This window comes from Cryptomeria japonica, chromosome 6 (genome assembly GCF_030272615.1).
Source record: "Cryptomeria japonica chromosome 6, Sugi_1.0, whole genome shotgun sequence".
Lineage (NCBI taxonomy): Eukaryota > Viridiplantae > Streptophyta > Pinopsida > Cupressales > Cupressaceae > Cryptomeria > Cryptomeria japonica.
The window spans coordinates 330,144,168-330,162,429 of NC_081410.1; positions in this window are offsets into that span (position 1 = coordinate 330,144,168).

Here is an 18,262-nt window from a genome sequence, read left to right on the forward strand (position 1 = left end):
AGTGGATGCTTGAAGGAGGAAGGGAGGACTCAAGCATCTAGTTCCATGGATGGTATCCCTTAGTATTTCTTTGAACTAGAGGTATGATCATAGATATTGGTAAAAATAAATGGGGAGATTAAATGGATAGGGGATAGAAGATAAGGATTTGCAAAGGATTGAACTAACATAATGGGATTGTGAAAAATGGATGGTGGATAATGGATGGGGTTTTGAAAAGTTTGTGGAAGATCAACATTGGCACACAACTTGAAAGGTTGTGGAGTAGTGGAGGAGAGGGTTTTGAATTAGATGGAGGATAAAGTATGGATTTTGGGACATGAAGACCCAAAATAGAAGAAGGGGATGATGGAGTTGGGATGGTGGATTTTGGGACATAAGGACCCAAAATGGATTTTGAAGATGGAGGAGTGTTAGATGGAGGATTGGACTTATGAATGGATGGAGCTTTTGGATTAGCAAGTTTGGATGCCAATTTTGGTTTTTCTTATTCTAGAAGTATCTTAGGAATCCACATAGTTTTTTGTTTTTTTTGGGGGGGGGGCTTTGTGACCTTTTGGATTGTCCTTTCTTTCAGATCATATTTTTATTTTGAGCATGTCGTTTTGAGGGGACATGTTGATCCTTTGATTTTTATGGATTTTGAGCTTTATGCTTTTTAGATTGGGCATCCAAATTTGCTTCCAATGGAAATGGGCCAGGTGCATGAGGGTATCGATTTGATGGATTTTATGCATGGGATGGTGGAGGGAGAATATTGGAAGGGATTCAATGATGTGTTACTTTGTTGACCTTTCTTAGGGATTATTTGAGGTGATGGGGTGGTGGATGGAGGGATGTAAGGACCCAAAATGGATGGAAGGAATGGAAGATTGAGCATTGGAACATAAGGTCCTAAGATGGATGTGGAAGATGAGGGATGGTGGGGTTTTGATTTACATGGGGGACTTTTGGATTTATGAGAATTAGGAGATATACCAACATCTTGAGCGCTTCTTTTTCCAATAGGATATTTATTATTTTGGAAACAAGATGTGAGTCCATTTTGAGGGGGATGGGATATGGAAGGAAGATTAGTATCTTTAGGTGGATTGGAATCATGACATGGAGATAAAGGAATACTTTGATCTTGACTAGGGAGGTTATCATGAGATGGAGTGGGAGGGGTGATTCAATCATGAGATGGAAGAGGATCATGTGGTGGTGGGAGAGGGTTGGACAGAGGAATTATATGATCATGAGAGGAAGTGGAGGGGATGATAATATTAGATGGAGTGGAGGGAGATGCATCATGAGATGAAGAGGATTCTATGCTAGCATTCTTTAGAACAAGCTTTTGGCATGTTTGGAGTTGTGGGGATTGTGTGATCGAGGAGGATATGGAAGTTTCAATGTGAGTAAATGAAGGAATGGGGGTATCATGAAGTGCAGAGGGTCCGGATTTGTTTTGAGGTGGAGGTGATTGAGGTGGATGAAGGACTTGAGGAGACGTGACAACTTGATTTTGAGGTGGGGATTTTGTCTCCTTTACTAGCATGTCTTGGATAAGGTTATGGATGTTGGACTCAGAGGATGTGGATAATATGGATTTTGGAGGATTAGGATTAGATGGATTGGGGGATGAGGATTGGATGGAGGATTGGGATAATGGATTAGGGAATTAGGATTAATGCTTGGAGGACTATGGATTAAAGGATTTGGATGGGGAGTAGAGGTAATGAATGTGTTGTAAAAGGATGGGGATTGGGATGTGGAGGGGAGGGGAGATGAAGGTATTCATATTGGATTAGAGGGGTATAAGGATGAGGGATAATACAGAGATATAGATGGGGAATAAGATGGATTTACCTTGTCAAAGATAGAGGAAAGATTTGAGATATGATATAGACTGGGATTGGATATAGTGTGTTGAGATGAAATGGATGGGGATATGATAGATGGATGGGAGTTAAAGGGATTGACTTGGTAGGTAGGTTGAGGCACTTTGTGAACTTCCATGAGCATCTGCTCATACCAAGCCATGAAGTTTTGGGTAGCCATGTTTATATTGGAATTGGATGAATATGTTTTGGAGGAGAAAGATGATATGATGATGTTGAATGAAGATGGGGATTAGGACTTGGCTTTGAATGATGATGGATTGGATTTTATTAGATTTGGTTTGGATTGCACTTGATTTTATTGGATTGGTCCTTGGATTAGGACTTGATTTGATTGGATTAGTCTTTGGATTAGGACTTGATTTGATTGGATTGGTCCTTGGATTAGGACTTGATTTGATTGGATTGGTCTTTGGATTAGGGCTTGATTGGATTGGATTGGATTGGATTGGATTGGATTGGATTGAATTGGATTGAATTGGATTGGATTGAATTGGATTGGATTAAATTGGATTGAATTGGATTGGATTAAATTGGATTGGATTTAATTGAGGATAGGTTTGATTTGGATTAGGATGGCACCTTAGCCTTTAGATTAGGACTTAGATGGGAATTGATGATGGGTTAGATTTGATTGGATTAAAGGATTGGATGATTGATTGACGACAGATTGGATAACTGGATTAGAAAGATGAATTGATTGATTGATTGGAATTTTGGAAATTTGATTCAATTAGAAGGAGAATGATTATGAAATAATGGATAGATAATAGGAAGGAGAAAGAGGAAGGCTACACAAAGTTGGATGAATGATTTGGATAGAAATATTGGTTGTGGAAGGATGATTTCTTGAATGGATGAAAGTGGATTCAAGATTTTTTTGATGATTAAAAGAGGAAAGGTTGATTGGTTTGATGAAAGATGAACTTGGCAAGAGATATCAAGCAACGAATACACATTGACTATACATTGTACTATCCTAGGAAGTTCGATGAGGCAGAAAACCTTTGCTTGCTAACTCAAGTACACACCCTATAGCTAATTAGAATATAGTCACTGAGTCTCATGCAATGGATTCTCAATGTCGTATTAGCTGACTCCAAATGCTAATGGGGGCACAAAATGACAAGTCTCTTGGGGGAGTTACTATCTCTCTTGCACAAATATTATCCACCTTTTGGAGGTGAACCAGGTGGCTTCTATTCCTAGGGCTCTTAGTAAGGATTTCCATTAGAAGACTACCCTTTGTAGTCGTGCAAGCACGATTGAGATGTATAACCCTACAAAGTACCAAGGAAGATGTAATCATGCAAGCATGATTTAGACCTCAAAGGGCCTTAAAAAGTGCTTGATATGAGTATAAACTCAAATAGCTTCGTCCTCTGAGATTTTCATCTCAAAAGGCCTATTTATTATAGTGAGTTGGAATGCTTGGGTTTTAGCCATATTCACTTGGGTCGTTCCCCTCTCACCAAATCAAGAGGGTAGGCCTACTAAGGGTAAAAGCGTGCAAGCAAACAAGAAAAATTTCAAGGGTCTAGATTTCTGATTGTCCATATAGACCAGAGCATACTCTCCTACCTCTACACTTTCCTCAAACACAAAGAAAGTTATTCTTTTACCCCTAATTAGATCTAGGTTCCTAAGATAATGATTTAAAAGAAAGACATGATGTTTTCTTGTCTCTCCTTAGGCAACCTACAAAAGCAATGCATTAGTAGTCATGTTGTTTTAGCAAGATAGTCTTTGGAAAGAAGGAACTTGGACTAACGTTTTGCAAAAACACTTGTTAGGCTATCAAAAACATCCAAAAACCCCTGATCCTGAAATGCCCTGAAATTTGACTAAGTGTGAAATTTGGAAGATCTTCAAAAAAATAGTTGCATTATAACTCTTGGAGGTCCAAAACCCCTCTCAAACATCCTAACAATATATATGGAATATAACTTAAAGTATAAGAAAGAGAAAAGAGAAGAGGAAATGCAACTAAGACTTAAATGTTATATTCCATATATATGAGTAGACTCCTAAAAACAACTTATCTATTCCTGATATGAAAAAATAGAGAGCAACAACTCGTACGACAAACCCTACTTCACCATAAAAAATACCCTACTTCACCATACAAAAAAACCCTACTTCACCATACGATATGCAGAAGAAATTTGTACAAACAATACTCACATAGCTATATGATGAAAAGAAGAAGCTCGTACGACACCCAAAAGCAAGTCCTATAGGATTTCACGCTGAAAGCATAACCTGTAACTTCATAAGACACAAAAACTTGCAAAAATGTTGAATTAGGGACATGTGTGAAAGAATGAAGAGGGGAAAAAGACGGAGAAGGGACAAACGAGGTTAGAATGGAAATAAATCAAACAAGACATAATACAAATACACATAACCAAATTTATACCTTGTCTTTCAGCTCTCCATCAGAATTAGCTTGATGAAGTGAAGGCACCCCTTTTGATGATCCACTTGATTTGGTCCTTGCTTGATGTGGATGTGGATTTCTCTCCTTTTCTCAACAAGATTAGGATTTGATAGGATTTGGATTCGTGGATTATTAATGGATGAGGATTGAGGATTTGATACAACACTATGTGCAAATGATAAAGATGTGATAGAGGGAGATGAGAGGAGAAATTCATAGCATAAGGATAGAAGAATGGAAGTCCCCTTTGTGAGGAAAAGAGGCTTCGATTTATAGATTGGAGGGGGCCAATGGAGGGCCAAGATCGATTTGATCATGAAGGGATAGGATTGGTTTGAGGTAGCAGGCATGGATTAAGGATGTAATGCCTTGCCAAGAAACCCTAAAGGATTCAACTAAAACTCTCGAAAAGAGTACAAATAATTTTTTTTAACATTAAAGAACTTAAAGATGCACTAAATTATATATTGCTATAACATTTGCAAAAGTGAAGGACTTAACTTAAACACCTAAAGGGTTTCCAACAAAGATTACTCGATTAATCCAATGAACATTAAGGTTTATTAATCCAATTAACAATAAGAATGATTAAACCTACTCATGATAAAATGATTACCACAAGGACATAGAAATTAAATTCCATAAGAGAATTAACTAGAAAGTTTGAATATATACATCTGACATTAGCTACATTACATCACTAAGTTGCATCCATCATAATCCATATTACTGCATTAATTAATAGCCTCATACATACAATTGAGATTAATATCACCTAAATTACATTATACATTTTAACCATAATGCCATTTATACATCCAAAATTAAAAGGAAACAGATGAACACATACACCATACAACACCAATTAATATCAGAGTTCACCCCTAATGGGCTACATCTCTGGGTGTGATTCAAGTGCAAGACCATTCTATTAAATAAAAGATGAAAAATACATAAGGTTCACATCGATTACATCCTGCCATCAAGGCATACAAAAGAAAATAATACATATGACCACATAGGGTCCAATAGATACATGAATGATCCAAGAATAAGAAAGAGGATCCATCTGAAACATGATATGGAGTAAATACAAGAGAACAATTGGAGCACCAGGGAAACTATCATAAGCATCACATGATCTAACATGAATATCAGGTACTCATAAAAAGCATTAAAAAATAGATATGACTCCCACAATAGTGCTCCAAGCAAAATCAACAAAAAATGCACACTAGTGAACATAAGGGAAGAGTGTCATCACATAGCTTGGTATGGTTATCCTGGCAGGCCTCCATAGGTCCTGACCCCCATCATGGGTTATCCTAGTAACCTCTCCCAAACCCCCGGCCCCATCCAAGTCTCATGTGGACCCACCACATCCTTTCATGAAGACAAGGTTGTTGGATTTCCATTTCAGGCCTTCTCATTGCATCCTGAGTCTATACTAGCACTCAACCCATGAACAAGACACAATTATCTTACTTAGTGTTTCATCTACCAAACCACTTAATAATTTATTAATTTATCACTTACTTAGACAAACTTTTGATGGGTTACCCTGCTTACCACTTTGGGTGCGACCCCCACTCAAAAGCCACTCTCCCATATGACACTTAACCACAAAACAAATGAACTCCCAAAACCAAGGTATATACAAGAAATAGTATGCGAAGTTCAAAGAAATAGAAAACCACTTGGCCAAACAAGCACTTGCCCATAGTTAACGACTGACGATTCTCTAACTAGAGACATGACTAGATACGATAGCTATGTGTGTGAAAAGTGGATAAGTCTATAAGCTGTAAGACACAACACTTAAACTAAGTCAATGCATGCATGGTTAGACAGATATAATCATGAATATGAAAACCATAACAAATTGACCTATTGCCTTCTAAAATATGCGAGTATAGACTTGCTCTCAGATTTGTCTAAGCAATACCAGTGACTAGACTACACCAAGATACAAGAATAAGCTAAATGTATGCAAGATTAAGCTAGATATGCAAGATTAAGATAGATGAATGAATATTAAACTAGATAGATGCAGAATAAGCTATATGAATTCAAGCAATCATAATTAAACTAAATATGCAAAAAGCTAAACTAAGATGTAATAATCTCAAAGCACAATATCTTCAATGACTCCAGAGCAAAATCTGCATAATAACAATAAATCTCCAGGGTGTTTTGAATGAGAGATGAAGGATGAATTTATAGAGACTCAAAAGAGAGACCAACAATCAAGATCGATTATCAATAAGCAGTTGAGATTATTCAAGAAATAAGCACATTTTAGGATAATTGCAATAATTGAGAGATCAGATTAGAAGTCTGAGTTTGCATTGGAGATAAATTTAGTTGATTCCATGCACTTGACATAAAAATAGGTGATTCCATTCACTTTTCTTTCATTTGCTCAGGGTTTTTAGTTAGAAAAAGCCTTTTCAATATAACTAAACCTCTTTCCTTAAGAAAAGCTTTGAGTTTTAATTTTAGAAAAAATGATTAATTCAATTTAATTGTTTTTTTTATTTCTCAAGTTATCTCAATTTTAGAAAAAAGAAATATCTTATGTTTGATTTCTTCTCTCAATTTAATTCTTTTATTCTGTTTTCAATTTAACTCTTTCTTTTGCAGATTAATTCCTCTTTCTGTGATAAATCTCTCTTTGTAATTTAGTTCCTCTTTTACGATTAAATGGAAAATTTATTAATTAATTAAATATGCTAGGATATTTAATTAAATAAATAGGATAATTGATCAAAATGATTTACTTGGAATGATTTAGTTAATCAAATAAATATTTAATTAAATAAAAGTGATTAACTTGCCATGTAACATTAATGATTGAAGAATTAATTAATTAGGTTCTCAAGGTTGATTTAATTGCCTTTGGTTAGGACCTTGGTGATGTTGTTGAGATTAGGGACCCATGGTTTAGGTGATGATTTTTAGGGTATTGCAATAACAACCTCATGAAATAGCTAAAACACATATCCAAGGACTTGCCATTTTCGAAAGAAAATGTGAATACAATAAGTGAAAATACACATCTTTTGTACTCTAATATGACGTTAATTTTTCCATTTCGTTTAACATACAACTTGGCCAAAGTTTTCTAATCTATCTGAATTTTAAAAATACCACATTTGAAAAACCACCATAAATCAAACACCGAAATATACATTTATGCATTTGAACTATACATATATAAATAAATAAATTAATAGATGCATTTATTCATCTAAAATCAATATTTCACTAAAAAGACAATATCATTAAATTTCCAACTATATCTATCCATTTCCAAATTTCCCCAAATAATATATTATTTAATTTTCAAAATTTCCAAATAATATATTATTTAATTATCAAATTTCCCAAATAATATAAAATTTAAACCAATAATTAAAAAAAATACAAACTAAATATATATATATATTAATTAAAATATTTAATAATTTTAAAAAAACTTTTTAAATACAATAAAAATTTAAAATTTATTTATTTTGTTTTAAGAAATAAAGCCCACCCACGTGGGCTCCCTTTCCAAAGGGGAAGGTTGTGGGAGACCATGTCATGGTCTCCCCACATCCACGACTATGTGGAGGCCACGACATGGCCTCATAGCCAGAGCTCCCCCCATGGCTTGGGGAAGCCATAGCTCCCCAACCATGGGGTCGTGGGGTCCATGGCAGCCCAAAACCACCCCACAGTATATATATATATATATATATATATATATATATATATATATATATATGTATATATATATGTACATATATATATATATATATATGTATACATATATATATATATATATGTATATACATATATATATATATATGTATATATATATACATATATATATATGTATATATATATACATATATATATATGTATATATATATACATATATATATATGTATATATATATATATATATATATATATATATATATATATAAAGCAACTTTCCAGTTGTAACTCAGAAAATTTTTGAGTCTAAACAAACATTAATAGTCAAAGTTCTCATAAAAATCAAAAAATTGAATATCATTTTTTTTTTTAAATAACCAGTCCCAGAAAACTAAAATTTGGAAAAGTTTATCAGCATAACCCCATATAGGTGTGAATTTCAAAAAATTTCAAACATTCCCCACTCCAATTTTACCATATATAATCCAAATTTCTCATTTTAAAACAAGAATTGAAATGATTCATATAAAATTTTTAACAAAACCCACTGTGAACAGCCACACCCAATTTCAATTTTGAAACCAATTTTGAACAAATAAGAAATTGATTTGGAGATTGGAAATGAAATCAAGGAGGATCTAAATTCAAAAGTTAATTGCTACTCTTCCTCATTCCACAAATTTAAATGATTTTTCAAAACACACACAAAGATTTATTTCAAATCAAATTAAAAAAAAAAAAAATTAAAGAAGAAACCAACCTGTAAAAGCAATCTTGGAAGTAATTTGAAGAAGAGCCCAACCTGCAACTAAAGAATTTCTTCAACCAGAGATGCCCCAAAATTTTCAATCCAAACCCTTAAACAAATAGCCTCTCCCAAATTTAATGAAAAATATAGGTTAAAAGGAAATTTTGACCTAAAAATCCATTTTAGGTTGAAATTATTTTTAACCAATTAAATCATTTCCAAAAAGTTAATATTCAAAAATGTTTTTTTCTTCCTTATTTAATTTTCTCAAATAATTTAAAACTTAAAAATTATATTTCAAAAGTCAATGAGGGTAAAAGATTTTATTATTTTACTTTTCCAATTCCATTTAACCTTTCTACAAAAATGCATATACATAGCTAATTTTCACAATTTCTATTAAAAATACATATACTTATTGAATTCACCATTTTGAAAATAAATATTAATCAAACTTGCTAGAAATATGAATTAAACAATTGGATTTATTGATTGATCACACAAAAAGGAGTCCTATTTAATTTAACTCCTTTTATTTATGAATGCACGATAAACATAATTAACTAATTAATCACTTAAGATTTAATAGTTAATTTCACAAACGCAAACACGCAACTGAAGGACACCAGATAAACTCATGACTCGCATACCAGACATAGGTAACTGACGGATGACTGATAATGCTCACTATTGATCTTGATTAGGGGTAAAATATAGGGTCTTACGACTATCTCATCCACTTCCATCGGACCAATAAGGCATGCTCAGACCTATGAAGCAGGGTGGAGACGATACCCCATACCTTCACGGTACTAGTACCTACAATCTCCTGCAACAACGAATCACATGTGCATATATATACAACCATAGTAGACACACCAGTGAAGGAGAATCATGATGTTCCCTGTTTCACCACAATGAGTGAAGGAAAATCTTCTCCTCTCACCCCATACACTCACAAACATGAAACATGCATATAACGCAACTCACGTATACAATAAATGTGTTAGTCTAGGGTCAGTAACACATAAATCAAATTAACATCTAATCATACATAAGAATTAATGCGTAATCAACATTTGCCCCTCTTTGAATTAATGTGTGAGTAGCACGTTGGTTCAAAGAATATTTGATATCAAATAGATATCAATTCTGAAATTGATGGATCACAAACCAATGAAGAGCGAGATGTTTAGCTTGATTTGAAGCGATGAAACTGAACAGATTTGATTAAAGCAATACCGATCCTAAACTTGATTGAACAAGAATCGACAAAGAGAGAGATACCGTTCTTGAATTTGATGGATCAAGAAATGAGCATCGATCTAGAACTTGATTGAACTAGATTGAGTGAGAGACGCAACTGATTCCAAAATTGATTGAACAAGAATCGACTGAGCAAAGTGAAAGAACTGATTCCGAACTTGATTGAACAAGAACTGATTAGCAATAGAAAATGTCTAGCTTGATTTGATGTGATGAAACTAAACATCGATTTGAAGATTGATTCAGATAAGGACAAAGATTGATATACCCCTAGAGATTGCTTTATTTGACATCAAAGAATCTCAAGTTGATACAATGTGATTTAGTTAAGATGCCCCTAGTAACAAGGTTTAATTGATTTTCTTTATTTGAAAATAATTTTACTCGACTTTAGATGCAGATGATTTGAAAAATTTCTTGACTTTTGATGATGATGATGATCACTAAAAAGGTGTAATGAGTATGCCCACTTGAGAGCAAAATCGAAAGATAGCGAGGGTACAATGATTTTAGGCAATTTTGAGCGATGATAATTATTTGAGCACGAAGATTGATGTTTGAAGAATTAAAATCAGAGTTGATTTTTGAATTAAATTGAGATCTTGAATTGAAGTGAGCATAAAATGATTTGAAAATTGACTTGAGGATGAAAGTGCTAAGTGGTCAACGTCTTGAAATTTTGACTAGAAATTTGACGTCATATTTTGATTTTGATCCCGAAAATGGACTCAGGACTGTCGATTTAGCTTAGGGTACAAGGTTTATGTCCATCAAAGAAAGTTTAAAAATTAGGGTTTGGGCTATATAAGGGGTTCAATGTGTCATTTATAATTTATTTTTACCTCTCAAAGTTTAAAAATTTGAAAAACCTTCTATGAAGAAAAATGGCTATTCCGATTCAGGAGCATTGATTCAAGTGCCAGAGACGACATAATCGACTGCGAAACTACAACCCAGTAGTAAGTGATAAATCTTTAGCCTTTGCAATCCTTAATTTTTGAATTTTTGTTGAATTTTTGTTATTTTTAATTTTGTTTAAAGTCGTTGTCATCGTTTTATTGTGCGGTTCCTGACCATTTCTTGTACGAGTATCTATCCTTTTTTTGTTTTGTCATTTAAGCAAGTAGGGTTTATCGTCTGGTGTATACCCTTGCTTTGTACGATAGTGTTCTTATAGGACCATTTATTCGTGCAAGAGGATATTGTTTTTCATATGAGAATGTTTACTCGTGCGGGGTGTAATGTTTGCTCATACGAGTAACTGCTTGTCTGTGGAAACTTGTATAAAAAACAACAAGCATTTTTTACTGTAAACAACAATTTTTTATTTTGAATGTTGTATATTTGGATTCGTGAGCATGTTTAACATATTTTTAGTGGAAATTTGATCACGTGCTGATGATTTGTATGTTTGATTTTGTAGATTCAATTGTCGGATATTCAGTTTCGGTGTACATTTATGTTGACGATGAGGCTAGTTCATGAGTTATCAGACATAGAGAGAGGGCATATTGGTTTGTGTGGATTCAGATACCTATTTCAGATGCCTGGTATTCATGTGAATCATGGTATGTTGACTGCTTTAGTTGAGCATTTTCATTCAGAGCATAACACCTTTCATTTATCGGTTGGAGAGATGACCATCACGCCGGAGGATATATATGTGGTTGGGGTAGAATGCTTGAGAGGTTGTTGACTCATCCTGTGAGATTAGGGTGGGGATCATGTTTACTCGCTCATATATATATCATGAGATGGATGAGAATATGTATCGGGAGGGGAAGAGCATGGCAACAGGTGTGTTAGTTTTGCAGATATGGGCATGGGAGCATATCTCGGTATGCAAACTTATTATAGATGATTCTAGAGAGGTGTACCAGCCTATTGTTTGTTGTTATTCGAGTTATGATACTCAGGTCCACCTGGGCAAGATTGACTATTGGAGGAGGTAGTTGGATGATTTGATTGTTGTAGTATGGAGACTGTATAGGGGTCTAGAGCTATGGGATGATTGGAGAGTGCAGAGGAAGGACATGTTTATGACTCAACCTCTCACTGGCAGATTGGTGTCTATTATTGAGCAGTTTGTAGTGTTTAGGGTGACGAGATAGTATGGGAGTCTACAGAGTATATCCCAGGAGTTCACAACATACGCTAGATATGAGGAGGAGGAGAGATGAGGATGGGAACCTCGACTATCATATGCACTGAGTATGCAGGAATTAGTGGATTTACAACCGTAGATATGGAATTACTTAGAGGATATAGCAGATGCGAAAGCATTTTGCTAGTATAGAGATTGGTTTCAGAGACATCCAATCCCTCGATTTACAAATTTGGGAGAGCATGCACCTCTTATAGAGGAGATTGAGGAGGATGCACCAGCACAGGCACAAGTACCAGGTTAGGTATAGGGATAGAGAGCGGATGCACCTAGGCAGACAAGAGGTGATCCTGGTGCTAGTAACAACAAGGTACCAACGAGAGGTAGACAATGACAATGACAAAGAGGGGAGGGTGGATCCTTAGGAGCTATTGGGGTTGAGGCTGGTAGTGTTAGGGCAGTAGAGGTTGGAGGTGAGGAGGATAGAGTGGCTCCTAGGTAGGTTAGGCAGCAGAGAGATGAGAAGGGAGGCGGAGAGGGAGATGTTGGGAGAGAGCAGGGAGTACTAGATGTAGTACAGTCTTTAAGGAATAGGTTGATAGGTTTGCAGTCATAGTTGATAGTGGTGCAGATGTAACTTGTAGAGCAAGACCGATAGCTTGTTGAGATTAGAGTTGAGTGTGATTGATAGCTTGTAGAGGTGAGAGCAGAGCGAGATGCTCTTCAGTGAGAGGTTTTGCATCAGACGAGTCATGCATCTTATTACATCACAACTTATAGTGTAGCGGTCCCAGTAGCGCACCAGGTTATTCTGTATTGTCAGTATATGGCTCAATCTGAGGGAGCTAGGGCACCCAGACATGACATCGATCAGCAGGCACCACCTCCTCCACCCAATGATGAGGGAGAGGCAAGGAGTTAGATTTGTTATATCTCCTAGATTTTGTTATATACCCCATTTTTGTAGCCTATATGATTCTTTCTCCAATGAAACATTGTATTTGACAGTTTCTATCATTTGTACTCTTAGACACTGAGATTATGATGAGATATACGAGCTCTTGATATGATTTCATCATACTTGTGTTAATTAGTTATCAGATGTTGTTCTATTTGATTTATTATATATGTATGCATATCTTTTCAGTATGGATGTATGTAATGGAGATGAATATGAATGCTTTTTGTTTTTGTTTTTCTATATGCAAATAAATGATGAAAATAAGTAACTAGTAATGCAAATGTTTATTTTTCATGTGATAATGTGAATGCAAATAAGTATATAATAAAATATATGGATCTATATAAGATGTTCATGTATGCAGTAACGTCTCAATACACAAGCACTCGATCAGAGAAATGATGATGAAAAAGAGATCACTTAGCTGAGAAATGATGATGAAAAAGAGATCACTTAGCTGAGAAATGATGATTGTTTTAGACTCTCATTCAAAAGATAAAGAGATCATTGTTATCAATCCAAAATCACTTTAAATGCATAAAATTTAGAATTAATGCAACCTATACATAGTCATTGGATTTGGTATGCTTAATTTTCTTCACTGAGTGTTTTACAAATACAATAGGCAAAATAGAGTTCCTTTCTTTTCATATGCAATATTAATTATCTTGTCTACAATGACCCTTTTTTCATTCATATCCTTGGATAGATTATGCACGCATCTGGATTGCACATTAAATAAATTCCCTCAAAATAGACAAATAAATAACTCCAACCTCCCTGTAGCATACAAATAAGCAGAGTTGAGGTATGTGTGGCGATTTCACCTTGATGTGAAGACACTTATCACATACACCCAGCTGATTAGATGTTTCCAGATCATCGAAATTATTCCTACAAGAAGAAAACAAAGAAAAGTATTATGCCCCCAATCCTTGCTCCTCTTAGTCAAGATAGACTTCCTCAAGTTACTCAGAGGGAATAATAATTGAAAACCAATTTAAAAGACAACACACAAAGAAAAATTTCAATCATATCTCAAATAGTTTAGTGATTGTTTTCAGTAGTCTTGTTTTGCTTGTTTACTGAGTGATAAAACTCTTCAGTAGTTAGGAGACAAGTGACTGACTTAGAGTGGATGACCTAGTACTACTGATAGGAAGATGACTTGATTGATAGAGCTTAAGACATGTAAATTGATCAGTCGACTACCATAATACTAGGACATTGATCAGTTTCAAGCCATGAGAGTTCCAAAAGAACCAGATGTCACAAAAGCGACTAAAAGATATGTACAAGAAAAAGCAAAGATGTAGGAAAGCGGGAATGAAAATAGGCATTGATAAATGGAGCACTTTAGTATAAGAGGCACCTATTTACTAGGTTTTCACCTACTTGGCAAAGATTATTTTTTTTACCCAGGTGCCTGTTTACTAGGTTTTCACCAAGGCATTTTGATTTTTTAAAATTTTTAAAATTTTTTAATTTTTAATTTTTAGCTATACGGGTTGTTGTATGGGTTTTTGGGTTCAAACTTCCCTTTTTTGTCTCGAAACTATTGACTTTTAGGATTTGTCTCAAAACAAGGTCACCAACCTAAAATTCTCTTTATTGAACTTTCTTGTTATAACCCCTAGACATTCTCTTTTGGTACGCTCTTAGATGATCAAACTCTACTTGTCGACATTCATCCAACAACTCGAGTTCTTTCAATCTAGATATTATGTAGTCTTCATCAATAACAAGACCTTGCAAAGAAACTCTCAAAGAAGGTAATTCCACCTCAACAGGAAAGACTGCTTTAGACCCATACACCAAAGAAAAAGGTGTAGCCTTAGTAGGTGTTCTGATACTTTTTCTATAAGCCCATAGTGCAGGATTGAGTTGTAGATGCCAATCCTTTCCAGATTTACTTACTGTTTTGTGTAAGATAGTCAACACATTTTTGTTAGATGTTTCAGCTTGTCCATTACCTTGAGGGTAGTATATGGATGACCAGTGCTGTTTCATTTTGAACTTTTCATAGAGCTCATCTAGATCTTTGTTTTTGAACTGCCCTCCATTGTCAGTCACAATGTAAGAAGGTATCCCATACCTACAAATGATATAGTTAAGGATGAATAGAGCTACTTGTTTACCAATTTCTTTGATTAGCGGAACTGCTTCTACCCACTTAGTGAAGTACTCAGTGGCATTTATGATAAACTTGTGTCTATTTGATGATGCGGGATAGATTTGGCCAATGAGGTCAAACACCCATTGTTGAAAAGGCCAATGTGTGATAAAAGGTATTAGATCCCTTGCTAAAGCATGTATGAGATTTCCATGTAGCTAGCACTTCTCACAAGTTTTAGCAAATTTTATAGCATCTTTCTCCATATCTGGCCAGTAGTAGTTTTTGAGCTAAAGTAAGACTGTTTGAATGAGATCCACAAATACCTTCATGTACTTTAGTTAATACACATTGGGACTCTTCGGTTTTTAGACACCTAAGCAAAGTACTATCCAAACCTCATCTATATAGATCGTTAGTGATGATGACATACTTTGAAGCATTTTAGAGTAGGTTCCTTTTCTCGTTACGGGTAAGATTAGCAGGAATAATTTGGTCATGCAAGTAAGAGTAAATATGGCTATAGCGAGATGAATCATGTCCAATGATAGAACAGACCATCTGGGACTCAAGGGAATCATAAGAAGGATAATGTAATTCTTCCGCCAACAATTCAAAGTAGAACTCAGATTCTTGTAGTTGTGGTATAGATGCCAAGGTAGCCATAGCATCTGCTGCTCTGTTTGCTGATTTGGGAATCTGTTGAAATGATACAAAGGTAAAGTATTTCTTGAGGTCATCAATGATTCTTATATAGGGCACCAGTTTCTCATCTTGAGTCTAATATATATCATTGATTTGGTTGATAATTAGTTGAGAGTCTCCATAGATGTATAACTCAACAAACTTCCATTCAATAGCTAGCTTAATTCCATTTACCAAAGCTTCATATTCTACAATATTGTTTGTGCATAGAAAGAGAAACTTGTAAGCCTTTGGGAATGAATATCTTTGAGGAGCGATAAAAAGTATTCCATCACTAGAACCTTTTTGAGTGAAAAACCCATCAAAGAACATTTTCCATGATTGTTGAGTAAAGTGCATGATAGATTCATCCAAAAATTCTATGTGCAAAGGTTGATTGTCTTCAAGCAGAGCATCAACAAGTTGATCTGCAATGACCCATCCTTTGATAGCTTTGTGTTCTATATATTCAATATCAAATTTTGTAAGAACCATGACCCATTTAGCTAATCTCCCTGCAAGTGTTGCTTTGCTAAGAAGGTATTTGAGTAGATCAATCTTAGCCACTAGCTTGATAGAATGTGCTAGCATGTAGTGTCTTAATTTCTATGATGCAAAGACCAATGCCAAACAAGGTTTCTCTATGATAGTATAGTTCATCTCATAGGAAACCAAGGGCCTGCTGATATAATATATATCTCTTTCCTTTTTATTCTCATCCTGTTGTGCCAAAAGTGCCCCCAATGATGTATCAGTAGTTGATATGTAGAGAATCAATGGCTTGCCTTGAATTGGTGGCATCAATGTGGGTGGATTAGAAAGATATTTCTTGATTTTCTTTAGATGTTGTTCACAATATTTCTTCCAATTGTATGTAACTCCTTTCCGTAATGCCTTTGTGAATGGTTGAGCCTTATCTTTTAGCTGAGAAATAAAGTGTCTTATTGATTGGAGGCACCCTTGTAAACTTCTCATTTCACTAACAATCTTTGGAGGTGACATTTCCATGATATCCTTAACTTTTTCTGGATCCACTTCAACTCTTTTCGCTAAAACAATGTATCCTAGGAGCTTACCAGATGTAACCCCAAATGTACATTTCTTGGGATTTAATCTGAGTTTGAATGTTTTCATCCCATCTAATATTGGACCTAGTTCTGATAGATGTGTTGATCTTTTCATAGATTTAACTAGAGTATCATCAACATAATCCTCCATGTTTTTGTGCATCATATCATGAAAAATTGTTGTTATAGCTCTTGGATAAGTAGCACATGCATTCTTTAAACTGAAGGGCATTACATTCCAGCAGAAAGTTCCCCATGCACAGGTGAATGTTGTTTTCTCTTGATCCTCAGATGCAATTCTGATCTGATTGTATCCAAAAAAAAAATCATTAAAGAGTTCCTTTTCATAGCTAGCAGTCATGTCCACGATCATGTCTATGTTGGGTAGTGGAAAATCATCTTTCAGACAGACTTTATTTAAATCTCTAAAATCTATGCAAACACGTATTGATTTTTCAGGTTTGGAAATTGGTACAATATTAGATATCCATTCGGCATAATCAATTGCTTTGATGAATCCAACTTTTAGTAATTTTTCTAGCTCAGCCTTAACAAGTAATGAAACATGAGGATGCATTTTTTAAAGTTTTTGCTTAATAGGTTTAACTATTGGAGTGATAAAAAGATGATGCATTATGAGGTCAGGATCCAGACCCGACATATCAGCATATGTCGATGCAAAATTGATCTTCTTTTCTGTGAAGAAACCAACAAATTCTTTTAGTTCTTTGGTTGACAAGGATTGAGCTACATGTATGGTGTGCCGAGATTCTTCTATTCCAATGTTTACTAGCTGTGTAGTTTCAATTAACACTGATGATCGCTCTTGAAAGTGATCAGGCAAAATGTTAAGTATCTCACCTTCAAGCACCTCAGAGAGGTTTTCACCGATAGGTACATCATTTATTTTTACTATTTTTTATTCTAACACCGCCACAATGTGGTTTTCACCATTAGAACTCTTATTTTTATTGTTTTTATTTTTGCAACTAAGATACTTGACATTTGTTGCTATCATGTTCTCACTTTGTTCACTGGTGGAAGAGTCCATTGGTTCAACTACATTAAGATAATAGGTTAATGTATAGTCATTGGCAAAGGTAGGTATATTCAAACGTTGATCTTGGAGAGTACAATCAATAAGTTCAGGATGTACCAGGGATAAAGTTTAACAGGTTCAAGGGAATTCATGATATTATCATCACAACTTCGAACTGACAAGTCGAGTTCTAGAAGACTACCTTGTGTAAGCATCTCGAGAACAAGAAGAGTTAGAACATGATTATCAAAGTTTA